The 17,548-nt window shown below is 41.1% G+C and overlaps 1 protein-coding gene across 5 annotated transcripts in view; it reads right to left on the reverse strand.

Annotated features, from left to right (window-relative positions):
• The window catches only part of EHBP1 (EH domain binding protein 1), a 724,273-nt gene that overhangs the window by 147,061 nt on the left and 559,664 nt on the right, over positions 1–17,548 (reverse strand). The gene's annotated exons all lie outside the window — the stretch shown is intronic.

Raw genomic sequence — 17,548 nt, forward strand, 5'->3', positions numbered from 1 at the left:
AAAATTTTGTATATTTTATACTATAAAATACAGATAAAATACTTGCATAATGCATGGTACCAACTAGTAGCTAAAAAGAAGATTCACCTCTTCTGCTGGGGAACCAAGGGATACCAGGTTTTATCTATTTTTGCATGGCTCATTTTTGAACTGTCTGCAGTGATGTGCAGAGAAAGAGGGAGTTGCATGATAACATGGAAATTGTCTGCATTTTGTTGACTATTAGAAGTATAAGGACCCCACAAACTGTAGTTAATTTTACAAATAGAGGGTTGTTGTTTATTTAAAACTGCAGAGGAATTTTCTTTTAAGGGGACACTTTAGATTTTTTAATTCTGACAATATGTTAAAGTGGAGATCCACCCAAAAGTGGAACTTCCGCTTTAAGCCCTCCTTGCCCCCTTACATGCCACATTTGGTATGGATTTTTTTTTTGGGGGGGAGTGGGTGACTAGTTTTGAGTGGGACTTCCTGTCACACTTCTGACTATGGGCCACCTAGGTGACTCCTCCTCTCCCCTTGGATGACCCCTCCCTCTTGACAATCTTCTGGGACATGTCCCAGAAGACTGCCTGTCTACTTGGCGAGCGCATGCACAGTGCACTCCCAGCCGAAAAGCTGCAGGTGGCCGGATGCCCACAGTTTCAATGGATGTGCCACGGAGAGGAGGGGGAGAGGAGCGAGGCTCCGTGCGGCCGCATCGCTGGACCATGGGACAGGTGAGTGTCTGTTTATTAAAAGTCAAGACCTACACTTTTTTTAGCTGCTGACTTTTAACAAACAAAAAAAAGCCTGGAACTCTGCTTTAAGTAAATAAATAAAAGTGGACCTATACTGCGTTAAAGTAGAATTCTAGGCTAAGCCTAACTAGTCCTACAAATGCTCTGTCTTCTCCTCTTAACACCTATGCTGAATAAAGATGTAGATGCTTACCTATTTACACCTCACCCCTGTCCGGTCACGTGATCCCATGTGCCAGCCAGCAGCAATTGCAGCAGAGACCAGAGAGCGCTTGACAACAAGTAGTAAAGCCCAGAGCAGTGATGTCCCCCATAGGCTCATATGGACCATCCCCCCACTCTCACCTGCAGCTGCCACTGGCTGACACAGGGGTGCTGGATTATATGACTGGACTGGAGTGGGCTGAAAATATCTTTCTTACCAAGGTTAGTAAGCACAGATGTTATGAACGAATGGAGGAAGTTTAACACTATTTACCTTTAGCTTGGAATTCTTCTTTAAGGATCTCCTGCTAATTTGACTCTCTGGTCAAACTAAATATTTAGGTGACAATGGAGGAGCAAAAATACTGATCACTTAACTGCTACTCTAATATCTCTCCTTTGTTAGTCATGAACTCAGTGCTTAGTCACTGATCACATTCTGGCCAAAGAGCTTGAGATCAGCAGGGCTACACAACATGGCCTGAACATCAGTCTATAAGCCCCTCCCATCAAGTTAATTGGACAAATTTCTTGGCATTTAGTTATAGCAATTCCCTGCAGAGGGTATGGAGCTGTGGGTTCTTCAGGATAGTATTTCTGGACCTCTTTTTAATTTAAATGGCAGGAGGGTTTAGCTTATAGGGTTTTTAAAAAAGAGATTATATTATTAAATTTAAAATGCTTGTGTCCTATTTAAAAGATATACTCTTGGGGCGTGGCTTAGCGCACAGAGCTGTAAGACGTGCATTGCGGCAGCTCCCGGTCCTGACGGCTCTTACGGGGTTCTATCTTCTCCATTTCTGCTCCCATCCTCATCAAACCACACGAAGGGCAAGGGGAAGCCCAAAGATCATACTAAACCCGCCGGTGACCAGACACAGGGCCACTTAGGGCAATCTCTCACCCAAGCATCTGCGGCCTACATGAATCAGGGGAAATTCAAGATGGCACTGGCCCGCTCTGAGCCAGCAGACATCATGCAGGTACGTTCCAGGGGCCGTTCTGCCTCCCTTGCAGACTTTGAGCCATCCATACACAGCCCTCAGCCTCTCACAAGCCTCACTGTGCTCCGGGGATGGCTGAGATATAGAGTCACAGATGCGATTACTGCATGCATACATGCGCTCCTTGCATACAAAAAAAGACCTGGGGGTTCGCATGGAAGATATCAAGAACACTACTGATGGCATTTGCAATACTTTACAGACTCATGAGGAGACCCTGAACTCCCACACTGTTTTGCTGCAGCAGCTCATGTATCAGTAGGACGACATTGAGAAACATAAAAGATGGAACAATATTAGAATCCGTGGCATCCCTGAAACAGTGGAGCACAAGGATCTGGCAGGGGCAGTCATCGTCATTTTTAATCAGTTACTCCAGCAGCCTAAAGATGCTCCTATTGAATTGGACAGTGTTCACAGGACCTCAGAATCCTGATTCTTCCTTTGTCTGCGATACACTATGCAGGGTCCACTTTTACAAGGTTAAGAGGAAATCATGCAGGCCACCAGCACACAAGATTCCATCCAACTGAACAAAACCACTCACATCTCTCCTCCAGGAGAAACACATCAAATACAAATGAAGGTTCACATTCCAGCTGCAGGTCCACCATGAAGGCAAAACAGCCCTGTTTTTGCCCAGGGCACACACCCTACATCCGTGATACATTAGAGCCCACTACCTCGATTTTTTTTAGACAGTCTGTGCAGCAGTTAGGTTTTCTGCTTTTTTTGCACTGTTTTTGCCTTTTTGTTTCTAGACGTCCATTGGACTCCTACCCACAATGTATCTGGCCTGTGTGATTATGATGATTTGGTTACCTCACCTACTACTACTGCTCGGCTCTTGTTCCCCACAGTGTCCTCCAGATTCCCTTATATCCAGCCGATGACAATATGGAGGACTATCTGTCTTATCCTATGTTTCTATGCCTCATAGTTCCTGTTGAATTATATATAATCTATGATGTTTGGTATCTCTTGTATGGCATACATTTACCCTACCCCCATAGGCCTCCGGGACCGGGAGGCGCCCCGTGTGCTTACCACGACTACCCCCCTTAGGACCGACAGTGCATGAATACACACTATACATTTTCTAGACAGTTATACATATTAGAAATGTTCTTACTTATTCAATGGTTTATTGCTTCCACCTAGTGGACTATTTTTAGTTCAATGGTGGTTTCCTTCTTCTACTGTTCTAATTCTTATTTTTCTCCTGAACTGGAGATGGGTCCCGCCCACCCTCCTTACTCTGACCTCCTCACCCCTTTCTATTCTGCTCTCTCTGCCTTCCTCACACCTCCCCCTTAACCATCTCCTATTCCTTCTTATTGAGCAAGCCTTGTTGCAAATCCAGCCTGGTGTTAGTTATTTTGTGGAAAATCAGTGTCCCCCTCTCTTTTCACTATTACTGTGATGTCCCATGATCATATAGCGTTATCATCCTTTACCTGCAGGGGTTTTAATACTCCCGAGAAGAGAAGCCAGATTTTATACTACTTCCACAAAGCCAGGACTCAAATTTTACTCTTGCAGGAGACCCACTTTAGGGCCACGGCGGTCCCGACACTTAATAACTATTACTATCATCAGTGGTATCATAGTACAAACCCAAACACCAAATTAAAAGGGGTCTCTATAACCTTTCATAAATCTTTCCACCCGGAGGTTCTAGACTCCCTAGTTGACACTTAGGCCATTTCCTTTTTCTCAAATTAAAATCGAAATCCTCTATTTTTACAGTGGCCAACGTGTATGGACCTAACCAAGACCAGGGGAGCTTCCTGTTCATGGTTCTGAACAAATTACTCTCCTTTGGCGGTCCCCATTTCATTCTAGGTGGAGACCTCAATCTAACCCTTTCCCTGGCCGTGGACACTTCCTCGGGTAAGTCTTCCATCTCTCGCTCCTCTTTCACACACATCAAATCGCTCATGCATTCTGCTATGGTGGATTCCAGGCGCATGCAGCACTCATTTGAGAGAGATTACAGCTGTTATTCAATAGCCCACAACTCTAATAGTCGTATTGACTCCTTCCTTGTCTCCCAATCCTTGTTAGATATTCCACTTAGGGCGTCCCTTGGTAATATAGGATGATCAGACCATGCCCCCATAGACTTAAGCCTGGTACACCCCCCTAAGTCCCAGAAGACATTTTCATGGCACTTGAATGACAATTTATTGAAAGACACCTTATGTGTAGCAGCAATTGAGTGGACGATCAGTGGCTTTATTCAGGATCACCGGTCTGACGAAACCAGCCCCCTTATTAAAAGGGAAGCCTTAAAATGTGTGTTTCAGTGGACATTCATACAGCCCGATTCCCACTTAAAGAAGGCCAGATCTGCTGATATAGCCTAACTTCTGTCCACTATAGCTACACTCAAACTTGCCCATAAACGGGACCCAGAACCTATAACATTTGTGGACCTCTCTAACGCCAGTCGAGAATTGCTTCGTATACTAGATTCCCACTCCCTCATAGCTAGAGACAGCGGATGTAACCACCATTACACTTTAGCCAACAAATGTGGGCAACATCCAGCGAGGGTCCTCCATCCACACCCACCATGTTCACCCATCCAACATATCTGCACTGCCAATCATCAAAAGATTAGCAACACTCGGGGTATATCCAATGCCTTTTGACACTACTACTCTTAGCTGTATAACCAACTAAAACCCATACAGGGGACCCACATCTCTCCAGCATGGAGGATTACATTTAAGAGACGGCCCTGCCACAGACAGATGCCAAGGAGTCTGCTGATCTGGATAACCCTCTATTGGAAGGGGAATTCCTAGGCACCATTAAATCCCTAAAATCTGGAAAGTGCCCAGGCCCAGATGGGTTTTCCCCTAGGTTCTACAAATCATTTTCCCAGTCCCTCGCCCCGCTGCTCTCAGAGGCATTCAATTCAATAGATGACTCCCACCTACCATCTAAAGACTTTTTAACCACTAACATCTCTGTCCTCCTCAAACCAAGCAAGGATCCTTCTCAGTGTAGCAGTTATCGGCCGATTTCACCCCTCAACTTAGACGTTAAACCTTTTGCAAAAGTTTTAGCAAACCGCTCATCACCCCTTTTACCCTAAGTCATTCATAAGGACCAGCTGGGTTTCGTCCCTGGACGAGAGGCCAGGGACAACACCACTAAAACCATTCACCACATCTCTTACATTCAGAGACACAACTTAAAGGCATGTCTTCTAGCCTTTGACACAGAGAAGGGGTTTGACCGGATCAATTGGCAGTTCTTGCATCTCTCCACGGAACAGACAGGCCTCGGTAACACCTTTGTATCCAAGGCTCTGTCACTATACTCCCAGCCCTCTGTCTCTGTATTGGTTAATGGTTCCTTGTCCACACCAATATCTGTCTATTCCAATATCTCTAACGGTACCTGCCAGGGATGCCCCCTGTCCCCTTTACTCTATGTTCTGGTATTGGAACACCTGGGCCAATACCAGAACACAGAGTAAAGGGGACAGGGGGCATCCCTGGTGGGTACCGTTAGAGATATTAATGGTGTGGACAAGGAATCATTAACCTTAACATTTCTTTACCGTCCACTACCCTCGCCCGAGTAGGGGCTAAATTTTCGTTCCAATGGGGCTCCAGAGGCATCTCCTATTTAGGGATAATGATTCCCTCCAACTTATTGGACTTCTATGCCCTTAATTATCTCCCCTTACTGACCCATCTTAGGAAAGAATTAGATACATGAAACTCGTCCTCACTACCTTGGTTTGGTCGCATTAATATACTCAAAATGGACACCCTCCCATAGCTACTTTATTTCAGACAGTACTTATAATGGTTCCCAATCGTTTCTTCAGTTTCCTACGCTCCATGTTAATACGTTTCATGTACCCACGTACCCCAAAACTCAAGGTGGTGTGGGCCTCCCAGACTTCGAACTATACCATAGGGTGGCTCAGTTATCTAGGATATTGGAATAGTTCCCTCGCCCCTTCCCTAAAGCATCCACCATGGCAGAACAAGCTCTCCACCTTCGACCTACGGGTCCTACTATGGGGATACGGGCAGAAGCTGAATTTACTTTCCTCCTCCTCCCCATTGACCACCGCTGCTTTACATTTATGGTACAAAAAAGGGCTGTCCACACTTCTATCCACAGACCCCTCACGTCATTGTTTGACCAACCCACGCTGCCTCAGGGTATGGGGTGCAATATGGTAGGCCCACACACACGCTCTACCTGACCTATAGCAGGCTCATTTGTAAATTCCACCTTGGGTACCCCTGTTGTGCCAAGGGGCTATGTAACCGGCTTAAGACCCTTTCGTATATCCTCCTTCTGCTCTGATCTATTCTAATCCTCCCAAATTGATAGAACCTTGACAGGTTATGAACAGCTGTGCTCTTTCTCAGAAACACCCCCCAGACACTTGCTCTCTACTATCTACAAATTACAACACTCACTGCTGCACGATAAACCCCCTCTTGGTCTGCAGATTTGGGAAGGGAGCTTTCTTTAGCCGACTGGCAAAAGCCATTTCACTTCACGCACATATCTTCTATATCCTGCTATACCCATTGAAAAAAACTTTAAACGCCAATCCAGACGGTACAGGGATCACTACATAAAATATTTCCAACAGTCCCCCCTTCATGTTGGAGATGCGGTTAGGCTGAGGGATGCTATTTACACATTAGGTGGAATTGTACTGAAATACAACCAATCTGGTCCCAGGATTTACCATACATAGCAGCCTCTATGATCGGCCACTGGCACCCACCCCAGAGATAGCTTTATTATCCATGCTTCCAGGCTCCATACCCTCCCAAAAAAGCAATTTATTGTCCTTTTTCTTGTCAGCCGGCAGACAGCCCCCTATTTTGGAAAACAACTACCACCCCCCCTTTGTCTTTGTGGGTCTCCATGGTTGATGACATCATGTGTATGGAAGAGATGCTAGCCCTAAACAATGACACTTATGAAAAATGTAAGGTCTTATGGCTCATTTGCCTTGACTTTTCTACCTCGGGCTCTCTGAAAAATATGCTGGCACCTCCTGGCCAACATGGAAACACTTCCTGATTCCATCACACAGGTTTGCTTCACCAAGGTTTGCTCAACTCCCCTCTGATTCTCTCTCTTGCTCTGAACTTCCCCCATTTTCTTCTTTCTTCTCTCCCTTTTTTCTTTGATATTTTTATGTCTCCTCGCCCCAAATCTGAATGTTCTATTCCAGAACTCTGATATGTTTTACTTTGAGACGTAAGGGTTTTTGCCTCTTGATATTACAAGCTACCTACATGATGGTACTTCACCTAGGCTTATGTTTCGACACGCATTGGATACGAGAATTAGATTGTACAATTTTCTGTAATAAACGTTTAGTAATTATCTATGTTCTTCTATTTTGTTAAATATAATAAAACATATTTGACTCTAAAAGATAAACTATAATATTTTGAGTCACTTTCATAAATTTTTTAGTTCTTTTAAATGTTTTACAACCTTTGTTCTGCAATTTAACACATGACAAAAAATACCAAGAGTGCTGGGTTAATTAATGAGTAGACATCAGAGCAGTCAGCTGTCCCAACAAGGCATAGACAAAAACACTATTTGAGCTTATAGTGATTCTAAAGGCAGCCAACTAAGTCCCAATAAAAGATAAGTCACCTTATTCACTGGTAAGTGTGAATTTAGGCTTGAGCTATTGAGCTCTGTAAGTTACAGGTTTTACAGCAAAATGAAGTAAATAAATCAAGTTTTACATTAAAATGGAGATCGGGTATGTGGCCAACCTGCTCTTAACGTACGAATAGCTGTCATTGTCATTGCATTCCCTGTTTAGCATACATAAATTAATTCACAATAGATACAGATCTTTATTTTCACTACGTGAATATAACTTTCAAATCTAAATAGACATTGCTGAAAATAACCTTTTTAAGCCTAATGTGTGTGGGTTGAACTACGCAGATATAACTACTTTCACTAAAACTGTTAGTTTACAAAAGAGCTGCATTCACCATATAGGTGACAGGCTTACTTTAGTAACTGTGACAAGTTCATAATAATAACTGCCTGCAGACTCATGTAAAGTGGTTGTAAACTCTGTTACACCACTTTTACCTACAGGTAAGCCTATAAGGCTTACCTGTAGGTACTTTGAATATTTCCTAAACTTGCACAGTTCAGGAGATATTCAGTATATGCGCTGCTGCCGACGTCATCGGCACATGCGAACTGAAGAAAGAGGTTGCTGGTGCCTTTTCTTAAGGAGTCATGCAGTGACCGGCGGCTCCCGCATGCATGCGTGGGAGTGATGTCACTGCGGCTCTGGCCAATCACAGCGTCAGAGGCGCGAACACGGAAGTAACTCCAATGGAAGATGTCTGCTCTGTACTCAGAGGGCCGACACCGATCCAGGGCATCGTTCTAAAAGTAAATATTTCATAATGAGCTTGTATGTGATGCATACTAGCTCATTATGCCTTTGTCTTGCAGTTTTCTTTTTTTTTCGAGGATTAAAACCTTTTTAAGTCAGCATTCATAAGATATGTATAAAACACATACATATTTATTTAATATATGATTAAGATGTTTCTCCCAGATCTGTAATCACTGTGAACCACACATCATTATTTGCTTATCCAAACTCATTATATTACTGATATGAACTTAAGCAAACAGCAGTAGTGACTACACCAAACATTTTTTATGTAATTGCAAAAGCAAAACTATAATGGGGATTTTACTGTCTATAACTGCAAACCACATTACTTAATATGGTAGACAAATCTGACCTTATTCTGAGAAAGTTTCTTAATCACCTAGCCCTTAAACTAATCATAGTTTTTTTTTCCATTAAGAATAGGTCAAGCCAATAGTTATAGATATGATTTTTGGAAACCTTTCTATTAATTTATCAATACTTTACATGTAAAATTAATCCAATGAAATTAAAGTGTCAGATAAATCTATTACTGATTTGGTTGAATAATCCACTATCTTCTGGGATATAGTTGAGAGGAAATAATTTTCTGTGCGAGAGATCTAGCAATGCAATCTCCTCAGACCCCCTGCCTCTGACACCCACTGCTGAGTCACACTCTTGCCGCTGCATTTTCCGGAACATAACCAAAAATCTAACACAAAAAACAAGATATTTCCCCTGCAATAGCCTCTGTAAGCGGAAGGCTCTGGAAGCCTAGGGGAAGATTTTGTTTGGCTACTTCCCCCAAGAGATATAATAAACAAAACTTTCAACCTGCTACCATCTACTGCCATAAAATTTTGGGTAGACTGCCTCTGTTTTTGTACTCAACTTAAATCTTTAATGTCCAGGGGGTGTTTTATTCACTAACATAAATTAGAAAGCAGCTTTCTGGTGTGAACAGAGGCTGCCACCATCTCTATGATATTGGAGTACCCATACAAGAAAACGTCTATTGTAGGGTTTCTCAACTTTTTTTTCAGTCAAGGCACCCTTAAAAATTCTGCATAATCTTGAGGCACCCCATTCTAAAATGTAAAAAATGAAACTAATACTTTTATATAATGCAGCAACCTCCACAAACATAGCACACCCAACATTAGAGATTTATTCTTCCAAAGCAAACACACCTTTGCACATTTACACTGACTATTATTCCAATTGTTCCTCTTCTCTTTCAGTTTCTCACCTTCCCTTAGCTAATGTGACCCCAGTGCTGATGGAGAGTTGCAGGGGAAGGATGCTGTGCACAAGTCCGCTTATCAAAGACGTCATGGCCTGTTAGATCCCTGATGAAGTCACATGGGGCATGACGTAACGCGTAGGAAGCAAGTGTGGTGACATCACTACCAGGTTCGGAGAGAAGTATGCCATCTTGGTACACCCCAGTACACCCAGTTTGGTATATATGCTGTAAATGGGTGTTATAGCCCTTTTTAGTTGTGAGTATTGCTTTTACTGTTTTATATTTTAATAAAATAAGTTGCTACTGTACTATGGGAGGCATTCTTTTCCTTTTGAGACCTGCTCCATCTGAGAAAGGGACTTAAAAGGGACAATAAGTCACCAGCCAGTGGAGACTGGATCTGCCTAAGAGGGATTATACGGATTGTTTCTTGATCTATTTTCTATAGGTCAAAAAATGAAGGTGAGCATGCACGCCTGAAGGTGGTTGAGCGCAGTGGTGATACTTTTGCAAGATACACTGGTGTAAATAACGGAAGAAAAAGGATCACTTCACAGAAGGAATTACTTACATTTGTTGGGACTATTTTTGCACATATAATTTGTTATTATTTATTTTACATTTGTGAGGTTTGAATCCCTGGGGGGTGTTTGTTTATGAATGAGATTGATGCATATGAAGTTGTTTGCATATGCACATATATTTGATGGTTTATTCTGGCTATTGTCTGGATGGGAATTAGAGAGGCTGGAGGTGGTTTCATTTTGTAGTTCATTATTGTAGCACTTTTCCACTTACTAGTGGTATACGATATATTTAGGAGGTTATTATTTGGATTGGAGAAGAGCTACACCATTGTCTAGTATCTAGTATAATAATTGATGGGTTGTTAGGGTGTCGGTGGCTAGAAGGTTGTAATGGCGCACAATAAAAACCTGTAGCTTTGTGTAACTAAAAGGCAGGCTTGATCCACCCACTGACTTGTTTACATTTTTTAGACAATTTGCCAAGGCACCCCAGAAGAAGCATTAAGGCACCCTGGCTGATGAAGGATACTCTATTGCAGTGTTTCTCAAATCCAGTCCTCAGGCCCCCCCAACAGGTCATGTTTTCAGGATTTCCCTCAGATGAAACGGCAGTGGTAATTGCTAAGGCAGTGAAACTGATCAAATCACCTGTGAAAAATAATGGAAAACCTGAAAACATGACCTGTTGGGGGGGCCTGAGGACTGGATTTGAGAAATACTGCTCTATTGGGACTTTGAAAGCAACCAAATAAATTATCTAAAAAAAAGTGCACTTTATTTCATACAATATAAAATTAACACATGTATAGGTACAGATGTATAGGCCCAGGTGTGTTTATTTAGAAGAGAAAAAAATAATTATGGCGTAGGCAAGTCCATCTAGAGAAATTAAAATATACACATGGATGAAAAAGGAAAAAACATAGAAAAATAACAGCACAAAAAGACTCAGTGGTTCAATGAGTATGCCCCTTTTTGATTCTTTTGTTTGTTCATTTTTCTTTATTTACTATTTTTGTGCGAGTATAGATCTAGGTTTGACCAAAGCACGTTTAAATTCACTTACTGTTAATGGTCTCACTACCAATGCTGGAAGTCTGTTCCAAACATCATTTATTTCCGTAAAATAATACTTTTTAAGGCTAGTTTTAAACTTTTTTGCCAGTAATATGGCACACAAGTGTACTAGGGAAGAAGACTCAATATATAGTGAAGAAAGTTATAAAAAAAAAGTCCTTTGAGTAAGTACTTTGCGCTGCACCTCTGAATGGCTTGAGATGCCTTAAAACATGAAGCCATGCTCACAGACAACACTTCCGGTTTCGGGTGTGCTCCATCGATCTCAGAGTACTGCTTCCTGGTCTCCTAGTACACCATACAATCACTTCCCAGTGGCAGTGGCACTGGCAAGCCTTTGGATCTGGAAACTTCAGCAGTAGTCTGACCCAGGGAAAAACCTTCATAGAACTTCATACAAGCGATCTTTACACTATCTGAGTGCGTTGCCAATTGCTTTGTGTGAATTGACTTCCCTTACTGTACTTAGATTAGTGCCTGCTTGCTGTCTTCCCAGTTACAAGTATCTCTCCTGTAGATTGTTGCCCTCTTGCTGTATTTCCATTTACTACTAGTGTCTCTCCTGCCACTGTTCCTATTCCATCTATTCACTGATTTCCCTTCTGGAAGAGACCCCTTCCTGACTGTAATGACAAGCATTTTAAATTCATCCTTATGTGAGTTGTTAATTATTGTGATTTTAATAAATTTTGTAACATCTACTTCACTTAATCTGCGCACTCTACTGTGTTTGCTAGTTTTAAACTTTCTGCCTGCTTATTTTGAGGTTATTTTCCTGTATTTTTAATCCTAGCTTAATACTGAAAATGCTGCCATCCTGAACCTAATGCCGTGTACACACAAGCGGAATTTCCAAAAGAAAAAGTCAGACAGGAGCTTTTCATCGTTTATTCCGATCGTGTGTATGCCCTAACAGGTTTTTTTACGTCGAAAATTCTGGCGGACCTAGAAAGAGAACATGTTCTAAATTTTTCAGACGGAACCAAATCATATTGGGACAACCACTCGTCTATATTCTGTTCCAATGTACCAAAAACTACGCATGCACCAAAGCAAGTATGAGATGGAAGCTACTGGCTACTGAACTTCCTTTTCTAGTCCCGTCGTACGCGTTGCACGTCACCACGTTCTTGACGGTCGGACTTTGGTGTGACCGTGTGTATGCAAGACAGCTTGAGCGAAATTCTGCCGGAGAAACCTTCAGAGTTTATTAGACAGAAAAAACTCTTGTGTGTACAAGGCATTAATCATACCCAAATATAATAGGTCTCATTCAAGTCCCCACTTTTCTCTTTTTTTTCCCACAAAACTGTCAAAATTAAGTCACTGCAGTTTCCCCTGATAGGTTTTGTCCCTTAGGCCTTTTATCATTCCTGCCTTGTCCTATCTCATCAATATCTTTGTGTAAATGACGTCTTCAGAAATAGACACAGTATTCTAACTAAAGATCTATACTTGGGAATTACGCCTTCTTTCCTCCTACTGGGATCCATCTAGTGATGGTTTCCACACTGCAAGGCCACACTGGTTATTTTGCAATCATCTAATATAAACTCCTGTAACTAATTTTACGCTGTAGTTCTGGCCAATATTGGACACCAATATTGTATTCTATCAGAGATTTATTTTTCCCTTTTTCAATATTTTGCATTTAGAAATGGTTAATTTCAGTTTCCACTGCTTTGACAGATCTTCCAAAAATGCCACAATTCACAACACAAACCATTTTCTGAAAGCACGCGACATATAGAAAAACAAGATTTGATTGCGCAAATGTTTATAAAACCTTTATTAAAAAAATTAAATCACTAAGTCCTTAGTGCATGCAAACACAACAACACTTCCAAAAAAATTACTAAATCTAAAAGATAAAACTGTAGTGAGCAATAACAAAATTTACGAAATTTTACATTGAGCCTTTTTTGCTAAACTGTGAAAATTAAACCATCTACATTTTCGCTGGCAGCGTATTCAAAATTAAATCGGATTCCTTGATGCAATGGGGTTTATTTACTAAAGCTGGTGAGTGAAAACTCTGGTACAGCTCTGCATAGAAACCAATCAGCTTCCAGGTTTTATTGCCAAAGCTTAATTGAACAAGCTAAAGTTAGAAGCTGATTGGCTAGTATGCAGAGCTGCACCAGATTTTGCACTCTCCAGTTTTAGTAGATCAACACCAATGTGCCTCAACACGTTAACCACAATACAGCGTTAATGTGTAAATCTAGCATAGCTGTGGCCACCTGAAGCAGCTGGTGCCTTTATTACCAGGATTCAAATGTAATCTAATCTAAAGGCACTACACCTACATAGAGACAGGAGGAGCACAGTAAGGGGCTACCATAAAGACCATGGCTTCAGACTTTCTGAAGTGATAGGTAGATGACATCCACAGACCCTGGAAATAGAAATTGCAAGAGCCGACATGTTTATATATCTTCTGGAAGTGATTGGCAGCTTGTTGAGAAAAGGGTTACATGTCAGGCACCACCTTGGTGTAAGTTTATGGTTGCTGAGGAGACCATGAGCATACATGGGTCGAATTCCGAAATAATTTGCTTTCAAAAATCTTATCTGTGAATGTTCATACGAATTTTGCTCCATTACTGAGATGCAGCATTGGGCGATTTTTTTGCGGTCATCAGATCTTAGTGATCAGGCATATTGGAAATTTTTTTGCAAAACAAATGATTTTCGAAATCAATGATGGGAGAATCGTGTGAGAAATATAACCAAAAAGGAAATGTGCATGAGCACAAGAAAATAAAATTCCCAGAAAGAAAAGAAGATTTCTGGCCACAAAAATAATTTTCTATAGCAAAATGAGGTGAGATGGAAGGCTTGGTTGGTAGAATTTCAAAATCAATGGTGGCATCATCGGATCACAAAAAACATTTGACCTGCATTAGAGAGCCAGCTTGCTGCAAGCTGTTCGTTTCTGATGTAAAATTTATGTCCGTGGCAGTAAAGTGGTTAAACACATTTAAATACCATGTTTGAGGGCAGGGGTCACAATCACCTGGCAAGTCTTATCTTTAAACTGCAGCGTGAACAAACCCTAAGGGGGCTTCAGGAACTGGAGCCGAGCATAACCGTAAGGCTTAAAGAGTCAGTTCACTCAAAACAAATGCTTACATTTTTATGGTGGATACCAACAAGATGAATCACCCACCTCTGTCTCTCAGGGACTCTAATGCTGGACATATGCACATGGAAATTTTCTAAAATATTCCACCACTTTGACAAGCTTGCACATATGGATTGAACAAACCATGTCAACCTACCACAAATAGTACAATATATTTTAATGCCAGGAATAGTGGTAGGTTGCCCTAATTTCTTCAACAGTTTGTGATCTAAAGTTGTTTGAAATCAAATGTAATTGATTGAAAAGTTACTTTGTGCATGACCAGCAATGAGGGTGAAATGAGCCTGAGATTTCATTTGCATCCATATGCCATTCTAAAGGCAATTCTAATTCTCCCTCTTCAGGTTGTACATTTTTACTTCTTACATTATGTAAAATGCAGCATGAGGAGGGAAACCTCATAGAGGAGCAGAGGCAGGAACCTCTGTGTTGATATTTCACAGCTGAAATACCAGACATATATAGTAGAGGAATCCGAAGCAATTCAGCTGGCGAGTGTTCACTAAAAACATAATATTAACGGTAGACTTACCCTTTTAAAAGGACCACTTCAGTCACATATGAAAACAGATGCATTTAAAGGATAAGTTCACCTTTGGTAACATGTTACACGCTACACATTTAGTGTGTAACATGTAACATGTTACTGAAGAGCACTTGCCTGCACCACTCTGATCTCCTGCTATGGGATCTTCTCCCTGCACCTGCTACCACAATTTAAAAAGAACACATCTGTGCAAGACTCAGTCTACATGGTTGCATCAGTCATTCACAGCAATTTATGAGTGAATGAACTACAACTACTGTCTTCCACTGCAGCAGATGGCTTGTGGTTCTCAATGAACTACGTGGGCGCTGGTGAGCGCTCTCGTAGTTCATGGATCTTCCTGCTCTCCAGTAACTGTCTGCCCCTATGGAAAGTATGGGCAGACAGTTATACTGAGATTCAGAAGGAGCCTGACATTGCACACATGGTCTGTTGATTGCAGGTGTAATGCTCTGCAGGCTCCAGAAAAAATAAAAATAAATGCACTTCTTTTTACCTTCAAAAATGAGTGCATTTATTTATTTAGTTAATGGGGACTTAGCATTTAAAGAACAGATACAGTGGAGTTGCTCTTATTTTCATCCTGACATTTATTTTCTGCACCTGGCTGTCCCGAAAATGAAATCTCAAAGTCTGAGAGAATTTTGAAAAAGTCTGAAAAATTACAGGCTAGTGTATTCACAGATTTATGTTCTCTCTCTCATTCTTTGACCTCTCTGCCCACAAACAGTGCATTGCAAAAGCATGTGAAAAGAGCCCTTAGTTCTACACAGGAGCACCGTGAGATGCTTGCCATACCTGGCTGCTTGGAAATTAATAAAACTCAGCTTAATTTATTTTTGGTAAGAGCAGGGAAGAGTTAAAATGCCTGCCGGGTTATTTATTTTTGCTGCCTGGGTTGGGGAAATTCTCCTTCACTTTCTGTCTCTAGGACTCAACAAGACTTTTCCCTACGGTAAAATTAATTAAGCTCTTCACCCTCTAAATTATCACTAGAACAGGTGTCCCTATTGGTAGGCCTGACCTCACTTTTTTCATGCGGTGACTACTCTAAAATTTTGGACTTCCTCTCATTATCAGTTCCAGTGACAGGGGTCATAGAAAGCAATAAAAGCATGACAGAAGGGATAAGCTTTCCACACTAAATCCAAAACAAATCAACAAAATAAAAATGCCTTTACATATATTTAAATTAAGAGAAGCAATGTCCATGGAGCCCATTAGCATGCTACAAACTAATTTTACTTAATGTCTTAATTCAATAATTTTTTCTAAAAAGTACAGAAAGGTTTCTATAAAGAAAAAAGCACACTTCTGAAATAAACTTGTAAAGAAAGTGAAGGTTTTCCTCCATCTACTAAACTTTCAGCAGAACATTTTTACGAAGCAAAGTGTATTCAGTAGGCGATTGATATCAATTGCAAAGCTTGTCCCAGCTAATCTCTTCCTCCTTTCCAGCAACCTTACCAGGGAGGGATTCTATCGTTTTATAGTCCCACCGACTTGTACAACAAGAAGAACTAGTTTCTAATTTTATGCCCATTCAGATAAAGCACTAATGCTGTATGAAGTCTGAAAAGGTAGGATTAGAATACAACCCCACTGAACTGCATTTCATCAGCAATACCTTTCCAAAGCCAGATTTGTAGGTAAGCCCTTTACTGCGACAATTGTTATTTTTTTTTTTTAGGGCTTCCAATGCTAATACTGGTAGCAAATTCAAATGGGTCTATCAACATGAAAGATCCCAGAAGGCTAAACCGCAGCAGTGTGTGGGAGCTGCAGATACCGAGGTCCTGTGTACCAAACAAATATTTCATTTTACACCTAATCTTTTATTATTTTTATTAAGTGTTTTGAACGTAAATAGGGGAAGGCTAAGATGCATGACTAATAACTAGGCCTGCTGAATGCTGAAACTGGTTATCAAAAGCCACCAAGACTTTGCCCTTCCTCTGCATTGAGACAATCAATAATGAGCCCAGCTTATTCTCCAGCCTGGAGGAGGCTGGGGATGCTTGAGCCTCTGGGGAGGGTAACAGTTTATTCTTCCCTACAAATACACAGGGCTGCGTTTATCAACATACAAAACTGAATTTTATTAGAAACGCTGATGCGCAAAGAAAGCCAAGTCCAAACCACTCCCCTGAGAGTAACAAGGTACTCCTTGGCTGTGGCATCAAATATTCCTACGAGAAGCGGAACGGTAATTAAAACATTTGTGATGCTTCACTACTCAAAAATGTGGTCAGCAATGTTGCTTAAAGTGCACCTGTCATTTTGTCATAGGAAATCTGCTGTAAATGGTCCAGGATATGAAACTGTAAACTTTGCACTGATTTTATTACTGTTACGGTTTTAATCTGTTTTGCAGATATTAAAACCAATTTTGATTTTGTATAAAACATAATGCTTTTCAGAAGGCGGAAGTAGATATTGTTTTTCGATTATGCAGTGATGAAGGTTTTACTGCTTTTTGAAAAGTCTTCTTTAAGACCTAATTTAGTCTAAATTTCTCCATATCATTTGCCTTTATTATCATGACAATCCTAGGAAGGCAGCATCCACCTAGTTTTAGGGTACCATATATACTTTTCACGCCACCATTTTATCGGACATCTGTTACTC

Source organism: Lithobates pipiens, unplaced genomic scaffold, assembly GCF_037356315.1.
Source record: "Lithobates pipiens isolate NorthernLeopardFrog02 unplaced genomic scaffold, aLitPip1_a1.2 Scaffold_18, whole genome shotgun sequence".
NCBI classification, from domain to species: domain Eukaryota; kingdom Metazoa; phylum Chordata; class Amphibia; order Anura; family Ranidae; genus Lithobates; species Lithobates pipiens.